Source organism: Mustela erminea, chromosome 9 (genome assembly GCF_009829155.1).
Source record: "Mustela erminea isolate mMusErm1 chromosome 9, mMusErm1.Pri, whole genome shotgun sequence".
In the NCBI taxonomy this organism is placed as follows: Eukaryota; Metazoa; Chordata; class Mammalia; order Carnivora; family Mustelidae; genus Mustela; species Mustela erminea.
In genome coordinates, this window is record NC_045622.1 from 14010419 (window position 1) to 14034808 (window position 24390).

Below are 24390 nucleotides of genomic sequence, written 5' to 3' on the forward strand. Positions count from 1 at the left end.
TAAAGGGCCCTGGTCCCATCTTCTCACTTCCCTGCCTCTCCCCCAGGCATCCTCCAGCCTCTGGAAGGCTCCAGTGGACTTCTGACTGAGGGGCCTCGGTCCACAGCAGACACAGGCAGAGTGGGCCTAGACAGGCTCCAAAGAGAGCCACTGCCTTGTCCTGCCCCAAGAAAAACCACCACTGTCACCCAGCACCTTGGCCAGGTGGCATGGGGACAGCAGGTCTCCCCGAAGCAGCCAGAGCTGGTGGTGCCTTGTCCACAACGGGGCAGCCCCCTTCCAGAGACACAGTGGTGAGATACACACCGGGCCCGAGGCAGCAGAAGAGGAAGGAAATCCCAGAGGAAGGAAAAGTGAGCAGGGGATACACCCCAGGGGAAGTACGGGAGAGGCCAGCAGAGGAGAGACAAACAGGCCACATGATGAACCGAGGTCGGCCAGGGCCTGCGTCCCCGCAGAGACCCAGTGCGAGGCAGGGAAAGGGAGAGACACGTGCAGAGCAGAGAGGCGGGGACTGCAGAGAGACAAGGCAGTCTGCTCTGGAGAAATCCAAACAAACCTCCAAGCCACTGTCCTCCCTGTGAGGCCCTCATGGGGCGACACCCTCATGGGGCGACACCCAATGCCCCCCTACCCCTCCAGGGCTGTTGCCTGATGGAAGGCCCATGCTCTCTGCTGGATGGGGTGAGGGAGCCTGAGGCCCAGCCCCGATGCCCAATCTTTTTCCAAACCCAAAGTTCCTCTGGGAGAAGCCACTGTCTCTATGAGAAGTCCCTTTGGTGTGTCTCCCTGGGAGGGTCAAGCCCTGAGACTCACAGGCAGGCCAAGCAGACTTCTGTAAAACCAGGGTACCATGCCTAAGGCAGCCTAATCCCCCCTACTCTTGGGTTTAGGGGCACTGAGACAAGATATACCAGGACAGAGACTCTTCTACCCCAGACCCCCAAGTGTGGCTGCTGCGAGAGAAAGGGGGGGGCAACTGTATTTCATACATCCTGCCCCCAACCCAGTCCTGCTCCCTGCCCGTGGTGGCTGAAGGGGACAGAGGTGGCCACGGTGGTGTTGACGACGCTAACCCTTCATAAAATAGCCTACTCCCCAGACAACCTCCCGAGACCAGCCCAGAGGCTTAACACAACCATGTGTGCTGCTGGGTACCTGCCACCTTGGAGATCAGAAGAGGCAAGGCCCCCCGGTCAGCTGACGGGCCCATGGCTCCATGGAGAACAGCAGCATTGCAGGTGTCATCTCCTAACTCTGCAGATGCCCAAAGCTAGCCAGTCCGTGTGGCAATACGTGCGGACGCGGGGAAATGAAAATGCTGATGCTGACCCAAGCCCAAACTGGGCTCATCTGATGGGAGTGCTCTGACCCAGGCCAGAGCGAAAAAACAGGCTGAGGATACCCCTGATAATGTTAGTGAGGTCTTATTTCAGCAGGCAAAATGTTTGTTTTTGTTTGTTTGACTCTGCCCACGATACTGAAGCCAGGGTAAGGCTGGGACCCCAGAGCCCCTTGGGAGGAAGGGGGAGGCCCAGTCTATCAGCCATCGCTCTGCCCCCTCCCACCCAACTAAAAGAAAGCACCCTGGTCTCTGGTCTCAGCCTCTGCCCCTCACAATAGCTGCCTGGCCTGCAGAACGTCAGCCCATGCCTGCTGCAGCCAGGGGGTGTCGCAGGCCAGCTGGAGGTGATCCTGCCCATCGGGGTCTGGGGAAGCCAATAGTACTACAGGCCCAGCCCTTGGCAGACTTTCGGGGTGGGCTGCCCAGCTGCAAATCGGTATCTCTCTCTCAGCTCAGAATTAGACTGGGGTAGAGAACTCACTCCTTCTCCAAAACAGATCCACACCCACAAACTTCTCCCAAGGGAAGATGTTTTCATTTCACCAAAGGCTTTATTTCAAAGGTAAAGAACTTTTAACCCTAAGGGTCACGTCCAGTGTCGCCCGAGTCTTTAAATCAGATTGCTTTCCAAACAGGGGCCATCTGCCTGCACATAGTGGAGCAAAGAAAGGTAACATTGCAACAAGGTGTAGCTCTGAAAGGAATGGTGCTGATTTCCTTCCAGGAATCAAGGTAATAAACCTTTATCAATGACCTACTTTTGACAGGGAACGAACCCTGAGGGTAGCAGAATGACACAGTCCCCCTCCTGGTGCTTACCCCCCGAGCCAGTCCTCAGGGTCTCCTCCCGGCCTCCCCGCCTGCACACTGTATCTGGGGCAGAGGCCAGGCTGTGGGGACTCCAGCAGTTCTCTCTCTGATCTGGCCTTCTCTCCTGTTGTTCAAGCTACTCCAGAACGTTCACTACTTTCCCAGCGGCCACAGGCACTTGCCTCATACAACAATAGCTGTCCCCACCTTCAACCCACTCCTGTCCATCTGTCCCAGACAGACTGACTGTTGCCTGATTAATCTGTCTCATGGGTATTCTGATCACTTCCCTCTCAAACTCAAACCCTTTCACAATGCCCCAGTATCCCATTCACTTTTTTAAAATAGAAGTTTTTTCTTGTGGCATGTAGCTACCTTTAGGCCTATCCCTCTCCTTCCCTTCTAGTATCTTCTCCCAGACTTTCAGCTCAGACAGTCGACTCCTGTCTCCTGCCAAGGGTGCAATGACCTCCAGGCCTCTGTATATTCTGTTCCCACCACTTAGAATGCCCTTCCCTGATGCACAGCCAAGGTTGAGAAAGTTGTCTTTGTCAACGACTACTGGAGCCCGTGGACAGAACTATGCACGTCTTTCCCCAGACACGGCCAGCCCCTGAGGCCCGTCTTTAGCATGGATTTGGCACATAGAACTTTCTGTTTTATGTTCTCCTTAGCAAGGCTCTCCTGGCTGAAAAGTCTCTCTGCTGCCCCATGACTAGCAAGAGGCGAGGCGGCAGAGTTAGCTGAGAGCTAGCTGACAGCCTGATGTGTGAAAGGGCACAGTTCCAATCACCAGGCCCTGGAAATTATGCTGGGGAAGGAGGGGGCCCTGAAAGGGACGAAAACGAGTCCTGTCAACATCAACAGTGATGATTCACGCAGAGAGTCCATACCCTCAATGTTGACGTGGTATGATGAAAATAGCATTTCACCTCTGTGATGTTCCTTCCCAAAACCCATAAGCCCAGTCGAATCATGAGAAAACCAACAGATACATCCAAGGCTGAGGGGTATCCTACAATATGCAAGACCCGTCCTCCTCAAAACCATCACGGTCATCAAAAACCAGGCTGGTCTGAGAAATGGTCATAGTCAAGAAGAGCCAGAGACAGAACAACAAAATGTAATGTGCTACTCCAGATGGGATCCTGGAACAGAAAAGGGACAGTGGGTAAAAGCTAAAGAAATCTGAATGAAGTATGGATTCTGGTTAATAATTATCTACCAGTGTTGATTCCTCAATGGTGACAGACTGTACCACACCACAAGATTGTAAGATGTTAAAACTTGGGGAAACTAGGGTGCCTGGGTGGCTCAGTTGGTTAAACCACGGCCTTTGGCTCAGGTCATGATCCCGGGTTTCTGGGATCGAGCCTCACACTGGGCTCCCTGCTATACGGGGAAGCCAGCTTTTCCGTCACCCTCTGTCTGCCGTTCTCCGTGCTTGTGCTCTCTCTCTCTCTCTCTGTCAAATAAATAACATCTTTAGAAAATAAAAACTTGGAGAAACTGTGTGCAGGGGGAATTATTTGGATCTCTCTGCACTTAATCTGCTCAATGTTTCTGCAAATCTCTAATTGTTCTGCAACCCTAACTTCAACCTTGTTCCCAAAAAAAAAAAAAAAAATCTGTTTTTTAAAAATGCAAAATTTTAAGCTCAGTTAAAAACAAAACAGCCCCCCAGACCCATTCCCACCGCTCCTACATCTGTTCAGCTTCCCGGCAAGCATCGTAGAGCCTTGCACCCTGCTCACGGCATCTGACGCTCCCGTAATAGGAGCCAGGCTCTTACGGTTCAGAACCACAGAGCCCAAACCCTGCCAAGGCTTTTTTTTTTTTTTTTTTTTTTTTATAAACATGTATTTTTATCCCCAGGGGTACAGGTCTGTGAATCGCCAGGTTTACACACTTCACAGCACTCACCAAAGCACACACCCTCCCCAATGTCCATAACCCCACCCCCCCGTCAAGGCTTTTAAACCTGCACGTAAAACAAGTGCTTTGGGTCCAGCCCGAGGTCACTGACGGATCTGTTGCCTCTGGAGAAAAAGACAACCCAGTTCCCTTGATTTGCATGTTAAGTGCCCCTCCAATAAACGTTAAACACCAATTATTCTGTTTAATAACCTGGCTTGGAATGATTGGCTCCCTTACAAAGTTCTGAAGACCGGCTGAAGAACAGAGAGGACTCAGAGCCTGGGACTGAGGAGAAAGCAGAGGATAGGAACACTGGAGCAGGCCTGAGGGGCTCACGGCAGCTGTGACACGTTCCTGAATTCTCCGCACTGCCCCCACGCGTGCCAGGGCACCTCGGGCCCAGATTTTTTTTTTTTCTTTAAGATCATTTATTTATTTATTCGACAGACAGAGATCACAAGCAGGCAGAGAGGCAGGCAGAGAGAGAGGGGGAAGCAGGCTCCCCGCTGAGCAGAGAGCCCGATGCGGGGCTCGATCCCAGGACCCTGGGATCACGACCTGAGCTGAAGGCAGAGGCTTAACCCACTGAGCCATCCAGGCGCCCCTCGGGCCCAGATTATCATGCTGCCCCCTCCCAGGCTGGCCCCTTCCTACTGGGTCCCTCAGGCCTGGCAGGCCTCCCCAAGTGGCCCCATTTCTGGGTCTCCCCGCACCCTCCTTCACTCATGGAGGAGGACAGTGCCCCCACAGCTGGGAGGCTAGAGGATCCCCAGGTCCAGTGCCCCAAAGCTCATTCTCTGGAGCTCAGACCCCATCCAGCCTGGCCTCCCAGGGGGTGTGGGAGGGACAAAGCTCCTCTGTTATGTAGATAGGACCTATCATGTTAACTCCTAAGCATCTTTTTTTTTTTTAAGATTTTTAAAATTGGGGCGCCTGGGTGGCTCAGTGGGTTAAGGCCTCTGCTTTCGGCTCAGGTCATGATCCCAGGGTCCTGGGATCGAGCCCCACGTCAGCCTCTCTGCTCAGCAGGGAGCCTGCTTCCCCCTCTCTCTCTGCCTGCCTCTCTGCCTACTTGTGATCTCTCTCTGTCAAAAAAATAAATAAAATCTTAAAAAAAAAGATTTTTAAAATTTATTTGACAGAGACACAGCAAGAGAGGGAACACAAACAGGGGGAGTGGGAGAGGGAGAAGCAGGCTTCCCCAGCAAGGAGCCAGATGTGGGGCCAGATCCCAGGACCCTGAGCTGAAGGCAGATGCTTAACTACTGAGCCATCCAAGCGCCCCAAACCCTAGGCACCTTATCTTTAACGTGGAGTTCCTTCTGGGAAGAGAAACGTGGTCCAAGGAAGAAAAGAACCAACCGTGAAAAGAAACAAAGCTCTATCCTTAGAAAGGGAGACACAGAGTTCACAAATCACAAACGCGGGCCTGGTTTCTGGAAGTTTCTCGGCAAGGACCCCAAGCTGATACCCCAGGGGGGCATGGTGCCCTGATGTCCCCCCATGAGTCTTCCCAGCCCACACAAGCCCTCACCCTGCAGCCACTCCAAACAGTCCGCAGAGGCAGGCCCACAGAGCAGGACACAGCCACCAGCCTGACACAGGCCACTGACGCGTGCTGCCCAGAGAGAGTCAGGGAGCAGGGCAAGCACGTGGGCCCGGGCCCTGACCCCCAAACTGGAACTCCATCCAGTTCCAGAGAATCTGCACAGAAGCCCCAGGCTAGAGCCGCCCCAGCAGGCTGGGCAGACAGGAGTGAGTCAGGCCAGCCACAGGATCACCTCCTCCGCAGGCAGCTGACAAAGGCCCCTTCGAGAGAGGCCAGACGAGCAGTCCCAGAGGCAGAAACAGAAACTCCAGGGCCACGTCAGCCGCCCACAGTCAGACCACAGGGACAGGCAGCTCGGCCAGCCCTCTTGCACGGCTCTACCCGACAACCCAGCTCCTGGAAAGCACAGCTCTGGCCCACTGTCGTGCTTCACACAAATTCACATGGTCCTGCTTCATGGTGGCAGCGGCGTGGGGACAAACCCTGACCCATGGGGGGAGAAGGCATGTGTGAAAGTCACTAAAATGCCCGCCGGGTGGGCCACACACTCTCGGGGAAGAACCATCAGGGTGTTCAGAAGCCCAGGAAGGAGGAAAGCATTTGTTTCCTGGGAATTCGGAAAAACTACTTAAAAGAATGAGCTCTTGAGAGGAGCCTCGAAGGCTGATATAATGAAATATAACAATCCGTTTTCATAATAATAATGTCATCATTACCATCATCATCACTGCGGTGAGCATCTACTGTTCACTTAACGCAGGCACCACGCGCAGCACCTTACACAGCTTGCCCCATTATCCTCGTGCTCATTTGACAGATAAGGAAACGGAGGCTTAGAAAGTTAAGAAAACCAGGAAGTGTCAGAACACAGATTAGAACCCATGTCCCTGTGTCTCCAAAGGCCGCCAGCCCCTATTCCGCAGGGTGAGAGCAAGAGCTCCTTCCAGGCAGGGTCTGAGTGTAGGTGGACGGGAGGCAGATACAAGGCCAGGGGTGACCATCTGGGGACAGGGCTGGGAGCATGGCCGCAGCCAGGTCCGGCACCTGTCCTTGTTAATGGACGAGAGAGCACCGAGGGAGGTGTGACATGGCTGGACCCACCCACACGATCACTGGGAAAGTGGATCGGGGCTGAGAGCCCGAGGGAACGGGCTGTCACCAAGATCTGGGTGTGACACTGCAGCCGGGTGAGGTGAGAGGGTGTGTGGGTGAGGGATGGAGGTTAGGTATGTGTCAGAAAGGGAGAATGTGTGCATGTGTGAGCCCACGTGTGCGTGAGGGCCCAGCCCACCCTGCTCAGGAAGACTGCAGAGTTGTCCAGGCTGGAGGAAGGGACAGGACAAAGCAACCCAACCGAGCTGAGCTGGAGGGCTTTGGGAATGCAAGACCACCATTTCACAGCTCCACCGGGCTCTGGGAAGCCTGCCCAGCCGAACACATCCGAGGGTTTCTGTGGATTTTTTGTTAAGGGAGGCCATGAATGAATTTAAGACCTTGGCCTCTGGTCTCTTTGGAGATCTGGCTTTGTTCTCTGGCTGTGTGGGGGTCGCCGTTGTTCCAACTCCCTCCCTCTCGGCCCTCTCTGGCTCAAGTCAGATATTCTGAGCAGTGGGAACAGCCACATTCCCATGGCCCAACTTGGTCCCCAGGGCCTTAGCCCCCTTCCTGGACTTCATGCTCCACCTCCCTCCCCCACCCCGTCCTGCATATCTTTGTAACAAATGTGTTCCTGTGTGGGCTCTAAGCTGACTTCATACTTCCCCAGGTCAAGGTCTTCCCTCCACCTCCCTCTTCCAGAGTGGACAGGACACTGCCAAACTGGTTCCAGGCTTTTGTCTGGTCCAGAGATATTCTGCTGCTCAGCTCCTCTGGCCACAGTCACCGGCTGGCCAAAGGTTCTCCCTCTCCAGGATTTAACAGACCCATGGCCAGTGGCCCTGGATCTCATCCTCTCTGGAGGCCAGCTCTTTCAACACTCTGCCTGTTTTCATCCTGGCAGAACAGGTAGACCAATGTCTAGAAAGGGCTGGCTCCCGCACCCGGGGGAAGAAAGCCCGGGCTCACTTTCTGGAGCACCTCCTGTCCGACTGGCTGAAAAGGGAGGCTTTCCCCAAAGGAACCGGAGGCCAAGCCCTGTTCCTGCTCAACTCAGCTGCAACCCTGTATTATGAAATAATGAGTACAATTTGGCACCTGGAGGGGAAAGGGCTCTCTTTCAAGATCGTATAATCTACAAAAAATTAGAGGAAGAAATGTTTTGGAAATCATGGAATCTAACCCCTTATTGACAGATGTAGAAACAGGTCTAAAATTATGGAGGCTTTCCCTTGCTCAAAATCAATCTGAACAGTTTCTGACTTCCCCAAAAAGCCCCATTTGCGTCCAAAAGGATATCTGTGGACTGAATGCACTTACCCTTGGGGCAGAGCCAGGACTAGAACCTGGGTCTGTGCCTCCGGGCTCACAGCCTTTCTGCCCCAGGCTCTCTGCCTCTAGGGCCTGCGCCTGTCAAGAGTGCTTGGCTTCCTCCGGGGCGCTCAGGTGCTGGGGCAGGGGCAGGGGCAGGTGGGTGATCTGTTAGACAATGAGTCCTAGGGGCTACCTGGCACTGTGTGTCCTCCAGATGGCAGCCCCCAAAGTCCTCCAGGACTAGGGGGCAGGGGAGCGTTTGCTCTGATTTATGGTGGATCCAGGTCGGCTGGCTCACCTAAGGCTGTGGAAGCTTCCAGAGCCTAAGGAACTGCTCTTTCTCCCCTCCCTCTCCTTGCCACGCCCTCCAAGTCAATATAATGGAGCAGGCTCTTCGCTCACTAGGGTACCCACCTTGGGTACCCTATTTGGAATACCTGTATTTGGTACCTATTTGGAATAGGGTACCACCCATTTGGAAGGGACATGCAGTCCCCAGAGGACTGCTGGCAAGAGAGAAAAGAAGACAAGAAATGGGGGATGGGAGTGTGCGTCACAAATCCAGGCTGAGCTGCCAGAAGGCCTCAGCCACCCCTGGGTGTGTGTCTGTTTCTGAGCCTGTCTTCTCACCTACACGATGTCCTGAGTGGTGTTCCCTCAAGGCCTCTCTGGCTCTGAGAAATCTAGGATTCTCTTCTTCCTCACCCTAGTGTCCCCATCTATGAATGTCTTGTAGGTACTTAAAACATTCACTGAACCATTGAGTAAAACAGATCCTCCATCAGTCCAAAGAGCACAGAGGCCAGGAAGGCAATGCCCCCCTTTGGTATCGACCACCTGAGGGACAGAAGCCACTGGTCTCTGAAAGCCCAGCAATGCGGGAGACCTTTGCAAACCGGCTTTCTCTCCCAGAGGCACTGATGTGGCTGCAGGAGCCACAGGAAGCAGGAAAATGTGCCTAAAGGAGAGAGGGTGGCCGGACCCCCAAGAGGAGCAGATGTCCAGACTCGTACTGTCCTACTACCCAGCTCCTGTCCTTCCTGTTCTTTCTGGCTTCCCTCTCCTCTGTGCCTTGTCTCCACTCTGCATCCTCTCCCTGCCCTCTCCCAGCACCTTTGCTCTCTTGCCCAGCCACAGCCTGTCTCCTTCCTTTATAGGGCCTCTGAGGCTTCTGCCGGATCCCATCAGCCAGAAAGACTCGGGGGCTGGGAGGAGACTGCCAGCTCGAGCCAGGAGCCTCGGACTTTCTCAGGGTCAGGGCAGGGAGAAAGCAGCAGAGGGAATGAATCTCTCGTCTGTGCTCTTGAGATGAGTACTAGGAAAGGGACTCCTCTTTGTGGGAATCTGGAAGTACATTTCTCGATACCTTCTTCCACAGGGTTCCTGGGGAGGTGTCTTCCTTCTGGCCCTCCTCAGCTTTCCCCGACACACACTCCCGGGCACAGACCTAGATGAGACAGAAAACTGCCCTCTCTCTTCCCGCTTGAGACCTATTTAGAAGTGGTGTGCGTGTGTGTGTGTTATGGTTGATGTGTGTGAGAGCGTACACAGGGTGCTGTGCATGGCACTGAGGGTGCTGTGTTCCCCTGTGGTCAATGTACGGTGCATTTGGGGTGTACGTGGTCTATCTGTGGTATGATATACTTGTGTGTGCTTGTGTGGATGAAGTGTGTAGCACAACAGAACGCGTGGTGTTTGTGTGCGCAAGGGTGTGTAATGTGGTAAGTACGTAAGTGTGGGGTGTTAGGGGCACATTTGTGACGTGTGGCGGGGAGGACTGGAGTGGGTACGTGGCCACCTCAGTCCCACGTGGGAGCTAGCTGTCCAGGGTCACCCAGTCAGAGAAGCCAGGGATAACCAGTATCCAGGCAACCATGTTGGGGGGAGGGGAGGAGATATGGAGGTGAGGAATGGGCAGGAAAAGGAAGGGAGGCTGGGAATTGAAGAGGAGTTTCCATGGCAACTACCAGGGAGGTCACGTGCAAAAGGCTAAGTTGCAGAAACAGATACACACAATCACACATACACAGTATGAGGGCGCGGGGCCCCCAGGGTGGGGTTCCTTGCACAGAGGGCATGGGCTGCCCACTGGCCCATCTCCAAACCTGGAAATCCGGGCCCAGCTAGAGACCACAACACCCAGGAGACAAAGGAAGTGGAGACAGAGGCCACGTTGGTGGGCAGAAAGCTCCACAGCCAGCCCCTCCTCCCCTGCCTGGGGGTTGGCAGTAGGGGTCTGACCAGGCCCACTCTCCAGCGCAGCTGCTCCCACCCTCGGGTGCCTTCCCTGACAGCGGCCACTTGTAAGAGCCAGCAGCAAGCGCCAGGAGCTGGGGCTGCTCTTCCAACTGTCCATGGAAGCCCAGCGATACACAATGGGGGAAGCTCTGCCAGGGCCAGCCCTGCTGGGGAACGGGGCTGGGCATGGGGAAAGGGGAGAACGGGGGATCAGGGAGGCTCCCTGGAAGAAAACAGGACTGGATAAACAAGAAGGAGAAGAAAAACCAACAACAACAACAACCAATGCAGACATTCTCATGAATGCCACGCTCTGGAAGCCCAGCCCTTCTTTACCTCCCCCCCACCCCCCCGCGCCACCCGCTTGCCCACCGCCCAGCCCCAGCTCCCATGCCCCCCAAGCACCAAACCAGCCGCCCCATTTTGTATTGCTGGTGTGTCTACACTCGCGCATCCAGCGACCTCTCCGTCTTCACATGCCCACGCTCCACTCCAGTGTCCACAGCCTCCCAGTAACAAAGGGGAAACTCCCGCTGGATACAGGGTGGGAGCTGCCCCTTGCCTTGCTCCAAAACGCCGTAGCCCCGAGCTCGGGCACCGGCTTCGCCCCCACCGCCGCGGACGGCCTCCCCCCCCCCGAGGCCGCGGTCCTCTTCCGACGCCCACCTCCGCGTTCACAGTCCCCCGCGCGTTTCCGCCGCCCGGGCAGCCTCGGGCCCGAGAGGGCCGCTCACACCCACCGAAACAAACAACGTCGGGCCGCTGCCCGCGCGCGGTCGCTCCCCACCCCGGCCTCGCGCCCTCCTCCTCGGAAGACGCGCGCAACTTTGCCTCCCGCGCCGCGGGTTACCTGCAGAGCGCGAGCCCCTCGGAGCCGATCCCCGGAGGACGCACGGAGTCCGAGGAGCCTGGGAGCAGCGGGGCTGGGGGCAGGGCGGTGGGCGAGGCTCTCGCGTGTTTCCCGCCTCCCCTCCTGCGCAGGGCTGGGGCGGGCGGGAGCCGCGCGGCCGGCGGGGGTGGGAGAGGGGGGCGGGGCTCGGCCGGGCCGGGGCTCGGGGACCGGCCGCCGCGGTGTCACCGGCTGGCGTCGCGCGAGCAGCCCCTCTGCGCCCCGCTCCTCGAGGGGTGAGGGCGGGCGCCTCTCCTAGGGCGGGCCCGCTCCCGAAGCAACAGGAGACTGCCGCCGAGGGGGCGGGCCCGCGCCCGGGATCTGCCCGCAGCTGCTGCTTTTTGGTTTTCCTCTGGGAAGGCAGCGAGACGAACACAATGACAGAGCTAGTGTCTCTCTGAAATAGTAAACTGAGGGGAACGGGAAAATAACCGAGCACCAGACACAGCAACCCACGTTAATTGGGAGGCTTGGCAATTAAGGGAAATGTGTACCCAAAGCATGAATGGCTGTGTCGTGGGTGCCTGAGCGCGCTCCGGTTGTAGTTGTCATTTCCAGCTAGAGCCAGGTGGGGGGCGCGGGGCGGGGCGCTCACCCGACTCACAGGTGTGCCACCCAGAATCCCCTTTCCAGGGCCCCTCCTTCTGGCCCTGCTGGGTTGCAATCCTTCCACCACCCCAACCTCAGGCTCCAGATTTAAGAGGACAGCTGAATTTCGAGATGTAAATCCTGGCTCTGCGGGGTCTACCTGTGACGTAACCTTGAGCCAATGGCTAAGGAAGATGTCGCACCTCAGTTTCCTTCCCGGTGACAATGGCTGTGGGAACACTCACCTCCTAGGAGGCTGAGCCCAGGAGCCCGGAGGGAGTACTCCGCAAACCGGAGGCCACGGAGAGCAGAAAGGCCTGTAGGAAGGGGCCAGTCAGGTCCTGGCAGAGACCACAGAAACACAGCAAGGGCTGGCCATTCATTGGTATCCAGAAAGCCATTCTGCCTGCCACAAGGCTGCCCAGCCTGAGCTAGGATGGGGGTGGACAGGCTGAGGGGGTGTTTCCCGGGAGACACTGTCCCCACCTAGGCAGGGCCACAGAGACTTCCTTAAAGACCCCCAATCCTGGGACGAGGGGTACAGCTGGGAGGGGACCCAGCCCTACCTCTAACACCCCCAACCCTCAGCCTCAATATTCTTATTTGCAAAAGGAAGGAGACTAGAGAATTCTAAAGCCACTTCAAGCCCTCACCTAGATGATTTTATGACTTCAACAAATGATCAAGTCTCAAAACCCTGAGGCAAGACATATTCATGAATTCAAAAAGGCTCTGCCCTTTTTGGAAGCCCTAAGTGGTCACTGAGAACAAGTGGGTAGCCTCCCTCACCCAAAAAAGACTGATGGATGACAGTTTTGACCCACTGAGCACAGGACCTTGGACAAAGTGGACATGGTTTTGAGACAGTCCCCCAGCTCTGTGGGTACCTCTGAAGGCTAAAGCTCTAAGCCTGGCTCTAGTCTCACTGATCCACAGGACTCGACACAGACCGAGTCACCTTTCTGTCCCTGCCTTTTCCTCTACAAGTGAAGACTTGGTGACAGCTGTCCTCCCTCTTCTTTTGCTCTAGCGGGTGAGAGTGATGAAACCATACCACTTGGTAGGCCCACGTCCTTGAGCAAGCAGATTAATCCCTCCCAGATGACCTTGAGTGTTGCCTTTTGACCATTTCTCTGCGCTGTTCTTTGGAATTCCTCCTGGTTGGGAACACACCAAACCCAGTCTTTGCAAGCCTGTTTGGGGAAAAAAAGGAACTCCGAAGCCAAGTGACCCAGAGTAGCAGCCCCTTTCCTGCCACAGAATTGCAAGGTGTTTGGCCAAATTACTTCCTGGGAGCAGCTGTTGGCTTTGCTGACCACTATAAGGGCTGGGGAGGGAGAACAGGACCTATGATCACTAGAGGAAGGCCCATGGCTCGCCTCTCAAATTGTGCATCTTCACAGCTCCCCCAGGAGCACTGAAGAAGAAATCTGGGGTGGCACTGCCTTGAAATCCACACAAGTTTGTTTTGGAAAGAGTAGCACCCCCCTCTTGGGGAAAAAGAAGCACATCTAGCCCCCGTGAAATGCGGGCGTGGGTGTTAAAGGGTCTCCAGCTGCTCCCCATTCTTTCAATCCTTTACTGATGTGGGGAGCCCCCTCTGCACCGAGCCCTGGGCCACACTGCAGGATACAACAGTGAAAGGAAAGGCGAACAGGCAAGATGGATATTTATCAGCTAGTCCTACAGAAAAGTTTTAATTAGGAGCACCTGGGTGGCTTAGTGGGTTAAAGCCTCTGCCTCTTGCTCAGGTCATGATCTCAGGTTCCTGGGATCAAGCCCGGAGTTGGGCTCTCTGCTCAGCGGGGAGCCAGCTTCCCTTCCTCTCTCTCTGCCTGCCTACTTGTGATCTCTGTCTGTCAAATGAATAAATAAAATCTTTTTTTAAAAAAAGTTTTAATTAAAACCTGTTCAGAGTCCTGAGGATGTAGCATTTGAAAAGCAAGCCAAATAGTCAAGAGGTGTGAAAGGGATGAGGTGAAGGAGCCAGGAGTTGGAGTGACAGGCAGGATTGGGAAATGAATCCAACATAGGAACAGAAGCCACACGTGCAAAGGCCCTGAGGCCAAAGGAGCATGGCATGAAAGAAGCCACTGTGGACCTTGAGCAGGGGAGACAGGCCAGGGTAGGAAACGATACCAGACCAGGCAGGCCTGGTAGATCCTGGGTGAGTCCAGCTCTTATCCTCAGGACAATAGGAAGTCACTGACGGGCATTAGGAAGATGGTTGCAAGCAAGAACTGGGGAGTGGCTGGCTTACATTGTAGGAGGACCCAACAGTGACAGCTCAGGGGCTGTGAGGAGAGCAATGGTAATGTGAAGGTACAAAATGAGCCTGACCCCCAAATAAGGAGAACATGGCTTCTCTAAAGGCCCTGCGAGCAAAGAGAGAGAGAATGAGCGAGCTGGGGCAGGAGTGCACAGCCATGGTGGAAATAGGACAAGAAAGGCTAGCAACCATTTCTAAAATGCTCCCTACTTGTCCAGAATTGGAGCCATGAAAAGACCTAGGGCTTAGAAGGACAGCCTAACTGTCGGGAGCACAAGGGACAGCTCAATGCTTTAAAGCTTGTGCTAAGCTCAGTAACTCACAACTGTGCTACTAAATACTAAAACCCCGTGTGGGGAGCCCTTGCCTTGTCGCCAGGCACTCCGGCAAAAATAGCCTGTCAGTGTGTCAGAGCCCGGGGCATGGAGCGGCGGCCCGACTGACTGGAAGTGGAGGGCCAGCAGGGAGAATTAACAGGCAAGACCACGAGTTGTGGAGAAAGACCCCGACCTCTCCTAGCATGTAACCCTCCAAGATGGCTTTTGGGGTACCGTTTCACCCTGCCGTGCGTCCTGAGGAATCAGAGCAGCTCCTGCCCACCAACTGCTACTTTCAGTCCATTCCCACTCACGTTGTACAAGTTCGAATGCACCTTCGCCCCTCGGCTGAAGGCAGAGCCTCCGAACCCCAGGACAGAACCGTTTCCTAACTCCTTGGCTAAAAGTGCCTGGTCACTTCCAAACTGCTCCTTGAACCTGGTCGCTTCCACCCTCCCTGACCTGGGTTTTTGACCCTCCCCCACCCCCCGGCTTCTCCCTCAAATGGCTTGTCTGGGGCCCTTTGCCACTTTACCCCATTCCTGGACCATCCAGTCCAAAGCCATGGTTTTACCATCTACTTAGGGCTGATGGCCCCGCCCTCTCCAGTCCTGGTCCTCATCCCCAGAGACCCAGAGGAGTCATGCCCAGGGACCCAGCACTGCCCATGCTGAATCCATCATCCAACTGTCCTCACATATGAAAGGAGCTTCCCCTCCTGGGTCTTTCTTGAATTCCTAAACGGCACTGCCCTGCCCCCAACCCCACCACCAGTCACTCACCCGGGAGAGCATGTACCGTCCTCACTCCCCTCCCGCCCAGTGCTTCTGTTCTAGATCAGGCCTCTCTGCTGCCAGACTCCTGCTGGAGACTCTGCCTCAGTGTCCCCACCCCCAGGCTCTCAACTCTCTGGTATTTTCTGCAGCTCGGATGTGACTCAAACCTTCAGCCGCTCCGTGTTTTCTACACCCTCTCGTCTGACTTCTTAACATGACATTCCGTCTTTACAACCCAACACACACCCGCCTCTTGGCTTCATCTCCTGACCCCACTCTTTGCTCGGCCTTCCCCATCCCATCTCCACCCCTGTCAGCCCAATCCTTGCAAATGCTGTCTCCCAGCCCAAAAGGGCTACTCACAATGATCCGAATATGCTGCCTGCTTGCTGCCCCCGATCTTTGCTCATGTAGTTTCTCTGCTTCAAACGTCTAATTCCCTTTCGTAAGAATCCTCCCTACTCTGCAAAGCTAAATTCAAACATCACTTTATTGAAATTAAGGCTGTCTTCTCCATGCTGTCATGACCGGCGTCAAGCCTCTCCATTGATCACGGTGCACATCATCGTCTGGCTTTTAGTTTGTGTCATTACCTATGTGCGACCCTAATGGAATGGGAAGTCCTTGGGGGCAGCCTGGCCTCTCACTCCATATGTAGACCCCAGTGTCTCGCCTGGTGACCTGTCTGTAGCTAGTGTCCTGTAGCTCACAAGACCCAGCATGGTTATGTCCTAGCCAACCTCTCCAGATTCATCGTGAACACATTTTTCCTTGCTCTCTCAGCAATCTGTCAGTTTCACCAAAGCCTCAGAACCGTCTCCCCATGCGCTGGTACCCTGGCGCCTGCACACCTGTGTGCGATGCACTTGTCTTCCCAAGAATAAAGGACAAAGGAGCAGGGCTGTTGAGGTCACAGGTAGAGGTGAGGGGAATGGTGAGCCTCACAGGGCTCTGGGGCCAGACCACCTGTAGGGGAAAAGAAGGAGACCCTGATACCGACATGGGAGCTTGAAAAGCAGGACGTCTCTGATGGTGGAGGGAGCCATGGGGACCAGGTGGATAGCAGACACTGCTGGTTCCCTAGATCAGCTTGGTTTTCTTTTTTTTTTTTTTTTTTCTGTCCTTTCGCTAACCAAGCTACAATGTGCCCTGTTTAAAAACCACCTGTTCGGGGTGCCTGGGTGGCTCAGTGGGTTAAAGCCTCTGCCTTCAGCTCAGGTCATGATCCCAGGGTCCTCGGATCGAGCCCCACATTGGTCTCTCTGCTTAGCGGGGAGCCTGCTTCCTCCTCTCTCACTCTCTGACTGCCTCTCTGCCTACTTGTGATCTGTCAAATAAATAAATAAAATCTTTAAAAAAAAAAAAAAAAACACCTGTTCTCTAGATTTACTAGAGGGGATCTATGTGACCCAGGTCTGGCCAAGAAGATGGCAACAGAATTCTGTTGAGTAAGAATTCTAAAAAAGACACATGACTTTGCCCTTTGCACTTTTCTTCTCCCTCTTCCTCATCCTCCCCTTCCGTCCCCTCTTCTTCTCCCTCCTACTTTTCCTCCTCTTCCTCCTCATCCTTTTTTTGGTCAGAAATATGAATGTGATGCCTGAAGGTAAAGCGGCCATCTTACATTCCAGATTTCTTGTCACCTGAGAAAATTCAGCTCACGTTACAGAAATGCCCTGTAACTGGTTTTCTGTCCCATGCAGCCAACACAGTCCTGACTGGTACAAATAGAATGGACCAGCTGGGGAGGAGAGCCTTGCATCATGAGAAAGCAGAAACTCAGCACGGGCACATCTTGTTGGCCTAGAAGACCCCTACCTGCCACTTAACGCTAGCATACACCTGACACATGCCAACCCCAGCACCTCTCTTCCTGGACCTGGTCCCCCTAAGTCCCCCCTCCTCACCGACTTAGCCACCTTTATAGCAGGATCTGGATTTTGAGAAGGGAAGAAAGCAAATGCAGGCTGAGTGAGGAAGGTCGGAAATAAAATTTCACCCTGTCTTCCCACAGGAAAACTATAACATATGCCAGGAAACAAGGCATGCCAGAGCATGCGTGAGATTGGCTCCTAAGTGAAAAATCCACCCCAGTCCCATCAGTCTAGGGAACTAATTCTGCCTGATTAACTTAAACTTGCCATGTAAGTGTGAAGCATCACCTCAAGGTGCCGATCTCTAATGATGAGCTTGCCCCTTCCAGAGCTGCTGGTCATCCAAATCGAGCACATGACCACTCCTCCCCCTGCCTTTCCACTCCGCAAATGTGCACCCATTTGTCTTTTCCCGGTGAATGCAAATGGGAGAAAACGAGCCATGTTGCCCTTTGGAGATAATGATGTTGGCAATTCAATACATAATGGCTCCCTAGACAAGACCAGAATAGTTTCGTGTGTCTGCTTTCCCCATGCACGGAGAAGCTGACAGCCTGTTAGCATAAGCAGGCGTCTGAACTCCCCACCCCTCCCTGAGCGCCTGGAGCCAACGTTTGTGGGGAGAGGCACCTGTTTATCATCATATACTCTCTTCCAACCCACTGGATCCAGGCTCAGAACAGAGGCTGTTGCTGAGTTTGTGAGCCAGAAGAGCCACAGGGACCCAGCCGTCACCTCTATTCAGTCTCTCGACCAGCCCTGCACCTAGACAATAACCCACTAGCCCAGCCACACTTCCAGGCAAGAAAGACTTGAATCCACTTTTTTCTCTTTTGCATCCCCCACTCCCACCTGCACCCCAAAGCCCAAGCTAGAGTTGAGGGGAGCAATAAAAATGATCTGGGCTGTCTGGTGGCTGAACTTTATAGGGGAGTCTTGCGTGAAGCCTGAAACTACTTGCTGTGAGGGGAGAACAACTTCCGTGCGAGGCAAACTCAGCACCTGTGCACAGAGCTGCGTTTCTCCCAAGAAGCGGACAGCAGCAGCCAGACGCCCGGCATCCTGGGGCTGTGCCTGGCCCGCCTTGGGAAGGCAGCTCATTTCTGACCATAATGGGCTTCCAAGAGGGACTCCAGGCAGGCCTGAAGACCCCTGCAGTCGTGGGGACGCTGCCTCTCTTGTCTGTTGGTAGTGGACTCTTGGGCTCATTGACTTCTCCATCTCCCTCCATCCTCCTGCCATTCCGTTCTCTCTTTGATGCTGTTGTGTATGTAATTGCCTCTCAGACCAGAAGCCTGTTTGATGTCCACCATTTAAAGCATTATCTCTATTGATTTTCGTTTTTTAGGACTTATATGGAACCTTAGGTGTGGCTGGTGGGAGGTGAAGGGCATAAAACCCTCACCCCTCTCTACTTCACTCTACTTCACTCTAGTATTAATATTCACTCTAATAATAAGCATTTATAGAGCCCTTGAACACAACTCCTTCCCAGCACATTGTTAGCTCAGAACCTTCAGCTCCCAAATCAGCGGGCGGGGTGCCATGACTTGACCCAGGCAATCACCTAAGTGGGTTGCTCTTGGATGGTGCAGAACTTGAAGACAGGAAGAATATCCAGTTTATGTTTTTCCGTTTGTTTGTTTTGTTCGGGAATGGTTTTAGGTTTTTTTTCTTCTTCTTCTTCTTTTATGCTTCTAACACCTGGTCCCTAACACTTCCAATGTAATTGGTGGCTAATCAGTATTTACTAATGCAAGAGATTAGAGTGATATTGACAAAGAAAAACAACGTGCCTCAAGAACAAGAGCAGCCCCCCCCCCCCCCCCGCCGCCCCGCCCTGCCCCTGACCAGCACTAAGAGGCCGTCTGATGCTGCCTGGGCTGGCAGATAAGTGGGAGGCAGAGATGGAAAGCAGGGTTCCAGGGACATGGGCCACAGCAGATGCATCTGGAGATTGCTCTTAACTTACGGTAAGTTGTGCCTCCAGAGATAGCCTCAGCAGTGTCTCCCATCCCACGGGCTCTTCTGCCACTGTGAGGTGGCACTTGTCTCTCCTCTCTGCAATCCGGGCTGGCCACGGCACTTAGTCTGAGCAACATAAAGGGGCAGAACAATCACCATATAACTTTTTAGATGGGGTCTGCAGCAAAGAGCTGCAGCTTCTGCCTTCAATGTTTTGAACACCGCCACTTGGAAGCCAGCTGCCTTAGAGGAAGTCAGACTACTCTGCTGGAGAGACAGAGAGAACGCGGAGAAAGGCTAGAAGCCGCCTCGGACATTCCCATGCCAGATGAGCTCCTCCTGCTCAAATCTGGAGCAAATAAAGTGGTGGCTGTTTTTTACACCATTAAGTTTGGAAGCATTTGATTTTGTGCCATAGATGACTCAAGCAAGATGATCAGGCCCACCCTGGACCCATAAATCCAATGCTCCAGGAACAGGACCTGGGTGTCGGCTTTTTAACAGAACCTGCCTAGGACAGGGAGAGAGCTGAGCCTCCCAGTGACTTCTCCCATGGATGATTTCATTTGTGGCTTGCAGAGTCAGTGGGTCTGAAGCCCTGGAACGCACAGTGCATCGAAGCTGCAGGAACCTGGGCCAGGGACATACATGACGAGAGAGATAAGGCAACATCTTAGAAGAAACAGGGTACCACAGAGCTCTGTGTGCAGAGTCCCAAACAGAGCCACGGGAGATCTGAACTGGATGAAGCCTTAGAGGACGTTTGGCAAACTGGGAGCCCAGAGGGGGGAACTGACTGACTCAAAGTCACCTAGCTTGCTTGTGACCCAATTGGGACCGGAGCAAGGTCTCCTGCGTACTGGTCCACTCTTTCCCTCACCCATCTGTCTCTCAGGATTTCTGTGTCCTGAAGAGTGAGAAAACACACTTTCTTAAATGCATGATAAATACCTTAAAATACTAAATACCTTCAAATAAGCCATGTACACGTGAGTACCAATTATTAATATCCCAATGAATGTGAACATACCAAGAGTATCCAAAGTAAGAGAAAGGTCAGAATTAGAGGTGGAACTAATCTGGGCTGCCTTCCTGAAACAGTTGACCTTTGAAGGAAGAGGATGGAGGTTTGTGGCAGGCAGATAGGGAACCCAGGCACAGAGGTTGGAATGAGACCTGTGGGATGTACGGTCTCATCTACTTAGCAGGTTCAGAAAGGCCTGCCGGGAAGGAACAGGGATTTATAAGATTCCATCTAGGGTCTGTTTCTTATCTGGTTCCTCCACCCATGGAAGGGAGACAGGACTGGCAGCTGCCCAAAGGGGAAGGCCTAATCACACAGACTTCCTGAGTCCCCACCCACCCCACTGGGCTGTTAAGAAGGCTGGGGGGTGTGGGGGGGGGTGGTTGAGTGGGTTAAGGCCTTTGTCTTCAGCTCAGGTCATGATTCCAGGGTCCTGGGATGGAGCCCCGCATCAGGTTCTCTGCTTGGCGGGGAGCCTGCTTCCTCCTCTCTCTCTGCCTGTCTCTCTGCCTACTTGTGATCTCTGTCTGTCAAATAAATAAATCTTTGGGGAAAAAAAAAGAAGGCTGACCAGGGCCTGGGAGACAACAGGCCCCAAAAGCTCTATCTGCAAGACCAAGGCTTCTGAACTTGGTGTCAGGATTCTTCTCTCTTCCCCTCTCTCCCCTCGAAGTCTAGCCCCCCTTTGTTATTAGAAGAAGCCCCTGAGACACCACCCAATGAGTTTATTTTTAGCTTCCCATTCTTTCCTAGGAGCTGCCATGAGAAGAGAACATAACTTAAGTGTTCCCAGCTGTCCTGCGCTGAGGATTGAACAAGAGAGAAGGGATTTTGCCTGTAGTAGAAGAGGTCAAGTCCAAGCAGACGGAAGAGCTAACTTTGCGGTCAGAGTGGGCAAAATGAGCGAGGTTGGTTAAATTTATTTCTTTGACAAATAACTCTCACTCAATGGACAAATCAATAACATTTTCTGCAGTTTCCTCACTGAAGAGCAGTTTCTTTTGGAAAAGGGGTAAGAGGCTGGTAGAATGTAGTCGGGAATTAGAATCCAGGACTGCTGGATTTGAACGAGTCACCTGACTTCTCTGAGTGTCCGTTTCCTCTCTGGGAAGATGGTATTAATGCTACTCTCGATCCCGTAGGGTCCTTGTGGGGACCGATCAAGCTAAGACTCGGAAAGCGCGTGCTGCCACATGCTAGCGATGCCAATCACTCAGTCAATATTCCTTTCTTGACTTCCCTGTCCTAAGTAAACCCACTTTGACCAGCCCCAAGATAGAAGCTCATCTTTAACCAACACCCGGCATGGACGTACCACATGACAGGCTCACAACAGGGCAGGTCGCAATGTGACACAGCCCCTGCTTCTGACCACGATACCTTTGCAGATCATCAGGACCCTGGGTGCTCCAGGAGAATTGCAAGGGCCACCAGCCCCGCTGCGTGTCTGGGGGACCCTGATCAACCCAGCTGAACTCACTGAGCTGGCTCACTGGCAGAACCAGCGAACTGCATGTCAAGGCAGAAACACAAATGCCACCGCCAACCTGAAGTGAGCATTTCCCGTGTGCCTGGCTCCGTGCCAATGAGTTCACATGCATCACCTCACTCAATCCGAACAGCAGCCCCGCAAGGCAGATCCTAGGATCGATCAGCCCCATTTCCGAGATGGGGAGACTGAGCCTGAAGGAATGACAACTCCCCCAGAGTCGCTGCGTTGATAAGCAGCAGAGCCAGGACATGAATCTAGGTGCAAACTGGGTACTCCTTTGGGGTTTTGTTTGGTGAAGATGTAACCTTAGTGCGTGGCTGTCTGGCCCCTGCTTCCCAGGAGGAGATTCTGCTCTCTGGAGCGCCCTCTCTGCACGACCCTGTGATATAAGGACACCCTCTTACAGCCACCAGCCACCGGCAAGCCATGCCCGGTGTGGAGCCGAGGCCCTGGCACCCGCCCTACCCTCCCTATCTCTCTGCACACCAGAGCCATTAGCCAGGGCTAGGCGGGAAACTGTTCCTTTGCCCTGGCCATCTGCTTAGGGGATGTGCAGGGGGATATTTTTCCCCCTGAATAAGCCATTTCTCTTGCTCTCCCATTGTGAATTTCCTGCTTTCTGCACCATTGAGATTAGATTTCTTTCTGTGATAAAAGAAGGAAGCCTTGTGGTAGCTCTGCCTAGGGATGGGTAAGAAATAGAAGCTCAGCTAGAAACATAGCTGCTGATTGTTACCACCATCGTAATTTAATATCTGCTAAGTGCCTCTAGACTTGGAAGTGCTTCGAGAAGACAAAGTCAAGGAGATGGGTAAGTTTTTTGCTCCGAGGAGGTCTCCATGCAAACCTCCATCTGCAAAACAAATTTCCCAAAGCCTCTCTCACGCAGGTGCGTTCAGACACACACTTCCTTGGGGGGGGGGGGGTGCTTCTCAAACCAACGTGCAAATCACAACCACCAGGGGTTAACTCACAAATGCCGGGCCCCACCCCCAGGAGAGGCTGATGCTTCTGGTCAGGGGAACCACACTTGGAGAACCAGCCCCCTCCTTCACCCACCGGCAGCTCTCCAGAGACTCACCCATGTGCTCAAAGGCACGGACACTTTCAGACACACACAACCTGCCTCCTCTTCAGCATCCTTGGGCCCCAGTCTCCGGCCTCGCTCTCTGGGCTCCAACCTCTCCTGTCTTCTTTATGTTCTTCAAGCTGTGCTCCTCCTGCCTCAGGAAGGAAAACAGGTGGGAGAAGAGTGAATTGAGGTGGAAAGGCCAGAATGTGGGGGATGGCAGGAGACCTTCCTGGCAAGATGGTCCCCAGTCCAGGTGGAAAAAGAAACGGGAAGCTTTCTGTCCGCTGGAGCATGTGTCCTCTTCATCTTTGTCTGGGTTATGCCTCCTTAGCTTTCAGACTGTAGCTCTGTCTGCCCTGTATCAAGGAAATCTTCTGATTTCCTCTGCTACCCTGGCCATCATCATTAGACCAAGGGAGAGCCCAATTTAAGTGGTCATATCTTCATATAAATTTTCTCTACATGGTTACGGTAGGTCTTTTTTTTTTTTTTTAATGTACATCTGAGGGGTGCCTGGATGGCTCCGTCAGTTAAGTGTCCAACCCTTGATTTTGGCCCAGGTCATGATCCCAGTGTCATGCGCTAGAGCCTTGCATCGGGCTCTGCAATGGCCAAGGAGCCTGCCTAAGATTCTCTCCCTCTGCCCCTCCCCATCCCACTCCCTCCCTCTCTCTTTCTTAAAAAAAAAGTATGTTTAACCCCATGAGAGACAGGATCATACTGAGTTCCACACAGTTTCACCCCCACCTGAGCATCTGCTTCAGGGTAGATGCTCAGAGGCGTTTGTTGAATGAATAAATGAACCCTCACACGTGGGCACAGCTCACATGTACACACAGGTATTCACACAAGAAGACATTCGCATGTATTCTTTCATGTCTACCCTCAGCATTCTTTGCAGAAAAACAGAGCAGACGCGGTTTGGACACTGTTTGAGGTACAGAAGTTAATTCAACTCTTCTGAAAAACAATTCAGCATTTGGAATAGAAATGTAAACAATCCTACTTACTGAAATGTACTCATGGCAACAGTGTTTATAAAGCGAACTCTGGAAACTAACTATCCCTACTTAGATTTCCATTGACAGATTAAGAAAACTGGTATATCTAGCCAATGGAATAGCTTACAATTTTTAAAGATGATAATATCTATCCCTTTGGGGAAGGTGCTTATCTCATATTATCAAGAAAATAAAATCAAGATACAAAATAATCTGTAAAATATGATCCCATTTACATAAAACTATAGCCCTCTCTATGATTGCATAGAGTTGTAGAACGATGTTATCAAAATGCTAAGGATATTTACCTCCGGATGGTGGGACTTATTTAAGATTTTATTTATTTATTTGAGAAAGAGAGTGTGTGTGCACAGTAGAGAGAGCATGAGCACGGACAGAGGCAGAGGGAGAAGCAGGCTCTCCACTGAGCAGGGAGCCCTACGTGGAGCTCAATGCCAGGACCCTGAGATTATGACCTGAGCTGAAGGCAGACACTTCACTGACTGAGTCACCCAGGCACCCCACATGGTGGGATTGAAGATGATTTTTACTTTCTTCTTTGCGATAGTACCGACTTCATACTGTTGCTGAGAGATGAAAAGAGATAAAATGTGGATGATGTGGAGAGTTTAGAGCATGATACTAGCGTGAAAAGTTCTCTTTATATCATTTGTATAGTTTCCAGGATTGTTTTGATTTTTAAGAATCCTCCTGTAGTGAGAACAAAGTTACGAAATCACAAGAACAATAAAGCTTTAAAACATAGACCCGGCTGGAAAGGGCCAAGGGCAGGTATGTGTCCTCCAGCTCTAGCTCAAACCCCAGTCCCAGCACTTAATACAGTCCTCAGTACTA

At 53.1% G+C, this 24390-nt stretch overlaps 1 protein-coding gene across 3 annotated transcripts in view; it reads right to left on the bottom strand.

Annotated features, from left to right (window-relative positions):
* FXYD6 (FXYD domain containing ion transport regulator 6) overlaps window positions 1-11426 on the bottom strand; it is a 34032-nt gene extending 22606 nt beyond the window's left edge. The window contains exon 1 of one of the 3 annotated variants that reach the window (XM_032357935.1): window positions 11119-11212. The gene's annotated coding sequence lies outside the window, so the exon portion shown is untranslated. Of the gene's footprint in view, window positions 1-11118 lie in introns of all 3 variants that reach the window. The other 2 variants (XM_032357937.1, XM_032357936.1) reach the window with 2 other exon arrangements.
* Window positions 11427-24390: the final 12964 nt, after the last annotated feature.